At 39.0% G+C, this 7,538-nt stretch overlaps 1 pseudogene; it reads left to right on the forward strand.

Annotated features, from left to right (window-relative positions):
• Nucleotides 1–3,785: 3,785 nt before the first annotated feature.
• Nucleotides 3,786–5,649, forward strand: LOC127557789 (signal peptidase complex subunit 3-like; annotated as a pseudogene).
• Nucleotides 5,650–7,538: the final 1,889 nt, after the last annotated feature.

Below are 7,538 nucleotides of genomic sequence, written 5' to 3' on the forward strand. Positions count from 1 at the left end.
AATACTGATTGGATGGCCTTGATCTTCTCATCCTTTGTTGGGGGCTGGGATAGGGATTAGGATTTAGTAACTGCCAAAAGAGCACAGATTTGTTAAACTCAGGATCACCTTTTAAGGATGATGCTATATCAGACATCCTGATTGGTGCTGTAAAAACCAAAAAGGCTATAAATACAATGTACTTCCTGGAGCACGCTCTCTTTGACCTGATGTAGCTGTGTAAGAATAAACTCCGTTTGACCTCTGGCAACTCGGCTCAGTGTTTAGTTCTTCCTCGGAAGCCGGTGACGACCGAAGACCCAGAAAATGGGTAAGTAGAGGGCAGATACTCCGCTCGTGAAAGGAGTCACGTTACAAGTGGCGCCCGAACAGGGACAGAGGGTCCAGGGACTTTCACGAGCGCAGAGAGACTGCCTCGGCAGAAATTCTGCCTTCGCTGAGCTGCCTCTGCTGGGAGCAGGGAAGATGGGGGGAAGTAGTAGTATTTCCCAAGTGTTGCCGGAAGAAAAAGCGGTGTTAACAAAACGCCTTTATAAATTATGTGCACAGAAAGGTTGCAAACTTCCCATAAAGACATGTCGGGAATTTATAGAGAAGATTTGGGATGTTTGCCCATGGGTCCAACACTCAGGCATAAAACTAGGAAAATGGCATATAGTGGGCCAGCAAATGGCCGCATATGACCATACACACCCAGGGATCTTAAAACCAGAAGACTTTTCAATCTTTAGAATAGTAGATGCCGCTCTCAATCCGAAACCAATTGGCATGCCCCGGGATGAAACGACACAAGTCGGATCATCTCTGGCTGCCTCGGATTCGGATGAAGAGGAAGTTCTATATACAGAAGAAAAGGCAAAAAACAAACACAGAGACCTATATCCCTGGGAGGATTTGAAAAGGACCACCAGAGTAGATTCTAGCGAGGAGGAGGAAGAAGACCGCCAGTCTACAAGACGGCGGACAAAACCGAAAGTAATGGGTAAGGATAGAAATTCGAAAGGGAGTGAGCGCCTTTTAGATCCTCCAATGGCCTCACATAGACATGCCTTCCCCATTCAAGTGTCCATGGCTCCTTACGAGCTGGACCTACCTCCTTACAACAGAGTGAACTCCAAATTGTCATTTAAAGGGAACCCTCAGATTCAAACCTCCGAACATGAGGGCATTGTCGCTCATAGTCTCCGTGAAGCGACACGCCAGGGAGAATTAATAGAAGAAAACTGGGGAACCGGATTATACCCGATCCTCACCGACCCAGTTACAGGGGACACAGATTATGTGCCCGTTCCTTATAAATTGCTGAAGGAACTAAGAGAGGCCACTCAAAAATATGGTGCGGCATCTCCATATGTGCGCCGCCTATTAGATAATGTAACAAACATGGCAGTTTGGATCCCTAATGATTTTGATGATGTCTCATCAGCCTGCTTTACACCGGCAGAACACCTTGCCTTTAAAGCTCAAGTGAGGAGAGAGGCTAAAAAGTTGGCAACTGAGAGAGGATATCACCCTGTTGATGATGCAGTTGATATGATGTGTGGGACAGGAGCATATGCAGACTCTAAAGTACAGGCTAACTATGATCAGGTAGTGCTGAGAGCAGTTAGACAAGTACATTTAGAAGCCTGGGCTAAAGTAGGAGCAAAAGGTACCGGGGGTACTAAATTGTCAGGATTAAAACAAAGGGCTGGTCAAAGTCCTTTACAATTCGTAGATCAAGTGAAACAAGCAGTACAAAGAACGATGGGGGAAGGGCCAGGAAGTGAATTTGTTACGAAACAATTGATTAAGGAAGGGCTCCGCCCAAAGGCACAAACTGCCATTAGCTCTTTACCCCCTGAGGCGTCCTTAGAAGATTTGATAGATAGGCTTATGGAGGTCCCCTTGGAGGTAGACGCCCCTATTGCAGCAGCTATAACACAAGGAAATGATAATCTCCTTGCTGCATTACAAAAGATGCAAGTAGGTGGCACAAACAAGCAGAAACCTAAATGTTTTAACTGTGGTAAACCAGGTCATTTCAAAAACCAATGTAGAGCGCCCCCCCCAAGTAACCACCCCCACCTGCTTTGCTTGCGGAAAAAGAGGACATATTGCTAGATATTGCAGGCAGGCGGGAAACGGGGTCCGGAAGGGAGCGGCCGCAAACCCCTTCCGGACCAATTTTGCGGCACGCCCAAACCAGTAAAACTTTTCCCCGCCTCATCGTCAGGCTCGTTTCATCTAGCCCCCTGGGAATCCATTTCGATACCCACCACTCTACCTCAAACACCCGTGCTTATTACAGGACCTAGCCACTTTACACCCTTTATCACCCATACCCAGGTCATTACAGAAAAGGAGGGAGCAGCTCTCACCATTACTAACCCTCACCATTACCCTATCTCTATTACCAAAGATGATGAAATAGGAAAAGCCATCAAGTTGCATAACCTTCAAGGTTATGGGTCAGGTAAATTAGTAGTTGAGTCACAAGTCAATTGGATACAAAAGATAACACCAGACAGACCCATTCTCAAAATAAGGGTAGAAGGGAAGGAAGTTACAGGGTTGATAGACACAGGAGCAGATTGCTCAGTAATTGACCAAGCTCAATGGTCCCCAGACTGGGGGAAACTACCCAACACCTTAACAGTAGTGGGAGTGGGGGGAAAGCAGACCACCCACCGGTCAAGTAAACCTCTGAAGTGGGAATTAGGGGATCAAGTTGGCTTATTCAACCCCTTATGCATAACAGGACTATCATATGCGTTATGGGGAAGAGATTTGCTAACCCAACTTCAATTATCCTTAGCCACTCCAGATGAGCTACAGGTAAACTGCTAGGGGCCATTGATCAGTCACAATTACCACAAATAACATGGCTCCATTCACAGCCAGTATGGATTGATCAATGGCCCTTGAATGAAGTAAAACTCAAAGCCTTAAAAGAAATTGTTAAACAGCTGCTTGATGAACAAAAAATAGAGCCGTCCTTTAGCCCATACAATTCTCCAGTTTTTGTAATACAAAAAAAGACAGGAAAATGGAGAATGTTAATAGACCTTAGGGCTATTAATGCTGCCATGGTGCCTATGGGGGCATTACAGCCGGGATTGCCTTCACCTACAGCAATCCCACAATCATGGCATATAGTGGTGATAGATATTAAAGACTGTTTCTATAGCATACCCTTACATCCTTCTGATAAAGAAAAGTTTGCCTTTTCAGTACCCTCCACAAATTATCAGAGTCCATATGAAAGATATCAATTCAAAGTCCTTCCACAAGGGATGGCAAATAGTCCAACCCTCTGTCAATACTATGTGGCCCAAATAATTCTACCCATCAGAAAGCAGGCTTCACAGGCCATGATCATCCATTATATGGATGATATCTTAATAGCTCATCCTTGCGAAAAGGAACTTAAGAAAATACTAAATCCTAATCCCTATCCCAGCCCCCAACAATTCCCATTCACGGTAAAGATTGTATTTTCCCCAAGTTCTTTTCTTTCTCCTTTTTGCCTTTCCCTCACCAGTGTTTTGCTTCCAACCACTACTTTCCTCAATCTGCCCTCCCTTTTTTAACTTTCGCTTTTTATTTCTTTCTCCTTCTATTTTCCCCCTCCCTTTTATTAGCCTCTACTTTTCTTTCCCCTTTCCCATTCTACTTTTCTAAACTAGGGAAAAAAGAGGGGGAGAATAAGAAAGAAAATTTTTCCCCCTCACTTGTTCAGCCCATGGTGTGGTTGAATTGTAATCTTCATCCTCTGAATACAGAAGATAAGAGTGACAGAAAAGAACAGCATAAAGAGTGGATCCTAAACTAGTCTCACCAGTTTATTTTTATTAAAACTTTATTTTCAAAACATATACATAGATAATTTTCAACATTTATACTTGAAAAACTTTGTGTTCCAAATTTTTTCCCTCCCTTTCCCCCACCCTCTCCCTTGGACAGCAAATAATCCAATATATATTAAACATATGCAATTTTTCTATACATGTTTCCACACTTATCATGCTGCACAAGAAAAAAATCAGATCAAAAAGGAAAAAAAAAGAAAGAAAATGAGAAAGAAAACACAATGCAAGCAAATAACAACAAAAAGAGTGTTGTGATCCACATTCAGTCCTCACAGTTCTTTCTCTGGGTGCAGATGGCTCTCTTCATCACAAGATGGATGGAACTGGTCTGAATCATCTCCTTGTTGAAAAGAGTCATGTCCATCAGAATTGATCATCATGTAGTATTGTTGTAGAAGTATATAATGATCTCCTGGTCCTGCTCATTTCACTCAGCATCAGTTCATGTAAGTCTCTCCAGGCCTTTCTGAAATCATTCCGCTAGTCATTTCTTACAGAACAATAATATTCCATAACATTCATATACCACAATTTATTCAGCCATTCTCCAATTGATGGGCATCCACTCAGTTTCCAGTTTCTGGCCACTACAAAGAGACCTCCCACAAACATTTTTACACATGTGGGTCCTTTTTCCTCCTTTATGATCTCTTGGGATATAAGCCCAATAGAAACACTGCTGGATCAAAGGGTATGCACAGTATGCACAGTAAGACCTTTGGGCATAGTTCCAGATTGTTCTCCAGAATGGTTGAATTAGTTTACAACTCCATCAACAAGGTGTATGAGTGTACGGATGCATGTAGTGTGTGGCCTGAGAAGGGGCCAGTGCAAAGGAAGGGAGTGCAAGGGCCCATCCAATCTGATTCACCATGATGAACACAGTTCTGCTGTGGGCGAACAGACTGTTTGTCTTCTCACTGAGGCTGGCACTGACCTTCGGCTACTTCATCACCACTGGCTGCATGTCTCCTGAATCATGCTAAAAAAATATAGAAGACATCATGGGACCTAGAAAATGTAGTGATCTGGGATTAATTACATTTAATGTAACCACTGATCTAGAGAATATATTTGATTGGAATGTAAAGCATTCATTTCTATATTTATCTGCAGAATATCCAATAAAAAATAATTCTCTGAACCAAGTTGTCTTTTGGGATGAGATTGTTCTGAGAGGTGATAATCCAAAGCTGCTGCTGAAAGATGTGAAGTCAAAATATACATATTTTTTGACAATGGAATGTTGTACCAAATGCTAGAATTTTACCTCTTGTGATAGGATCAGGATATGTCTCTATTCCATTCCCAAATACATTTGAAATAATAAAGAGTTATTAAATTATTATTCTAAGTTTGAGCAACACATTTTTGTACTTAATGAATTTTATCTCATTTGCCCCATCCATTTTCTTTTTTCTGCCCCCTCTTCTTTGGTCCTGAAAACAAGAGATAATTTGCTTTTAGTTGTAACTTTAACAAAGAAATTAAGTTTCTTTCTTTCTTTCTTTTTTTTATTTTAGCAAACCAACATTGAAAAACATAACTGAGGACATCTAGGTGGCACAGAGAATAGAGCACCAGTCCTGAAGTCAGGAGAGTTCAAATCTGGTCTCACACACTTAACACTTCCTATCTGTATGACCCTGGGCAAATCACTTAACCCCAAAAAGAAAAAGAAAAGAAAGAAAGAAAAAGAAAGAAAAAGATAACTGAAAGAGAAAGTAAATGGGTGACAAAAATTATTTTGATTGACCCCCTGAATGAAATATTACCTTTCTTATTAACAGAAGTTGAAAAACCCTCAGTCTTGATTTGTAAAATATGAAGTATTCTTTGTATTTCTATTATTCTTATAGAGTGAAGAATATAAAGGATAGTTAAAACTTCGGGGTGCCTGGAGACTCATAAGAATTCTATTTATGCAAATAAGTATTTGATGTGATTTAGATGTACACATCCTCTTGTATCTTCTCTGAGTATGTCTGATTACTAGCAAAATAGTGTCATATATTATTATATATTAAAAGTCTGGTTTACAAAATTGCTAAAAGATTCTAAGTGTCATTTAGGAATGCTCTTTTTCTTTCTTTTTTCTTTCTTTCTTTTATTTTTTTACAAGTAGATAACCAGCAATTTTTCCATTTAAAGGCTAAATATCTTTTTATATGCTGTAAATCAGTTTTAACAAAACTTTTTTAAAGTCTCTTAAGTGAATCAAATGTGTATCCTTTAAATGTTTTTTTTTTTTTTTTTTAACTTTCCTTCCTGTGATCTCTTTATATAATTTCATCTAAGAGTTGAACATTTCAGCATGGTTTTCCCCCCTTTATAATAAGTCTGTCTTGGTGAGTATGCCTAGTATCATTGAAAGGGGATTCTTTAAGGTTCTGCTGTAGAACTACACTTTGAATCTAACAGTGTGAAAATAGTACCATCTTGAGACAGCTAACAGGCCAGTCTATGGAGCCCTATCTGGTCATCATGTTTATTACTCTGGATGCTCTGATATTATGTCATCTGGTGAGGGGGAAGGAGTGATTGTTGATAATATCCCAAGAATTTATTTATAGACATTTTAAACATTTTTGTATTGTAAAAATTGAGAGTTAAAAGGGACCTCATAGGCACAGATCAATTCATTTGAATGTTCAATTATAAACAGACTGCAATTGGATATGGTTAGCATACATACTCACCTTCATTTAGTGCAAATCAAATAGAGATACAGCAGGTAACCAATTTTTAATTAGCATTAAACTTTTTTATAAATTGGCCTTACACATGGAAAATAGGAAACCAGAGAGAAACTTACCCTCAAAAGTACATGTTTAACTTAACATAATGATTATGCAATCACTATGCATAATTGGCAACAATCAAATGGCTAATTCTTTTTTAAGAATTATTCAGATTACCTAACAAAAATTGTTTCATCTCAGTCATAATGATCACATTTTTATAAATGCAAATTTAACAAGTTGCTATTATGATTAATAACAAATTTAACAGATTACTATTATGATTAATATTATAACTACTTATAAATCCTAGTCTTGAACTATTGACAGAATTCATCAGGATTGAATTTCACTTCTCTAAGCTTCAAAGGAAAAAAATAAGTTAAATGTTTTAGGTGTGTGTATGTGGCAGGGAGTTCCTTTTAGCACAAGGGATACTGCTTAAGAAAACAGTCCATTGGATGAGGAACACTATTAGGAAGGGTAACCTATTTTGATCCAGTTTTTCCTTGTTCAGTGCAAAGTAATTATCTTTTAGATTCTCCCAGGTCTTGCAAATTTAAATCTCTTTAGTTAATATGGACTAATATCAACTTGGAAACAGAGCCTAGACAGACACTGAAACTAATTGATCTCAAAGGATAAGGGAATGACCTGATTTTATGAAGAAAGCAATGGTATCCAATAAATGGTATCCAATAAACCTATTGTTTAACCAATATCTTATTTGAATTACTGGATAGTAGCTGAAGCTAAAGGAAGCGTAATTGATTACAAGACCTCAATTCACACTGGGTGAGTTTGATGAAGATGAAAACTAAGACTGATCTAATACAATTTGTTTACTTGAGATGTAAGTATAGTAACATCCCATTTAACTTGGAAAGTTTGACCATGGAGTAATTTGGTTAACTGATTAGTAGTCTATTTGTACAATGAATTTACT

Source organism: Antechinus flavipes, chromosome 3, assembly GCF_016432865.1.
Source record: "Antechinus flavipes isolate AdamAnt ecotype Samford, QLD, Australia chromosome 3, AdamAnt_v2, whole genome shotgun sequence".
In the NCBI taxonomy this organism is placed as follows: Eukaryota; Metazoa; Chordata; class Mammalia; order Dasyuromorphia; family Dasyuridae; genus Antechinus; species Antechinus flavipes.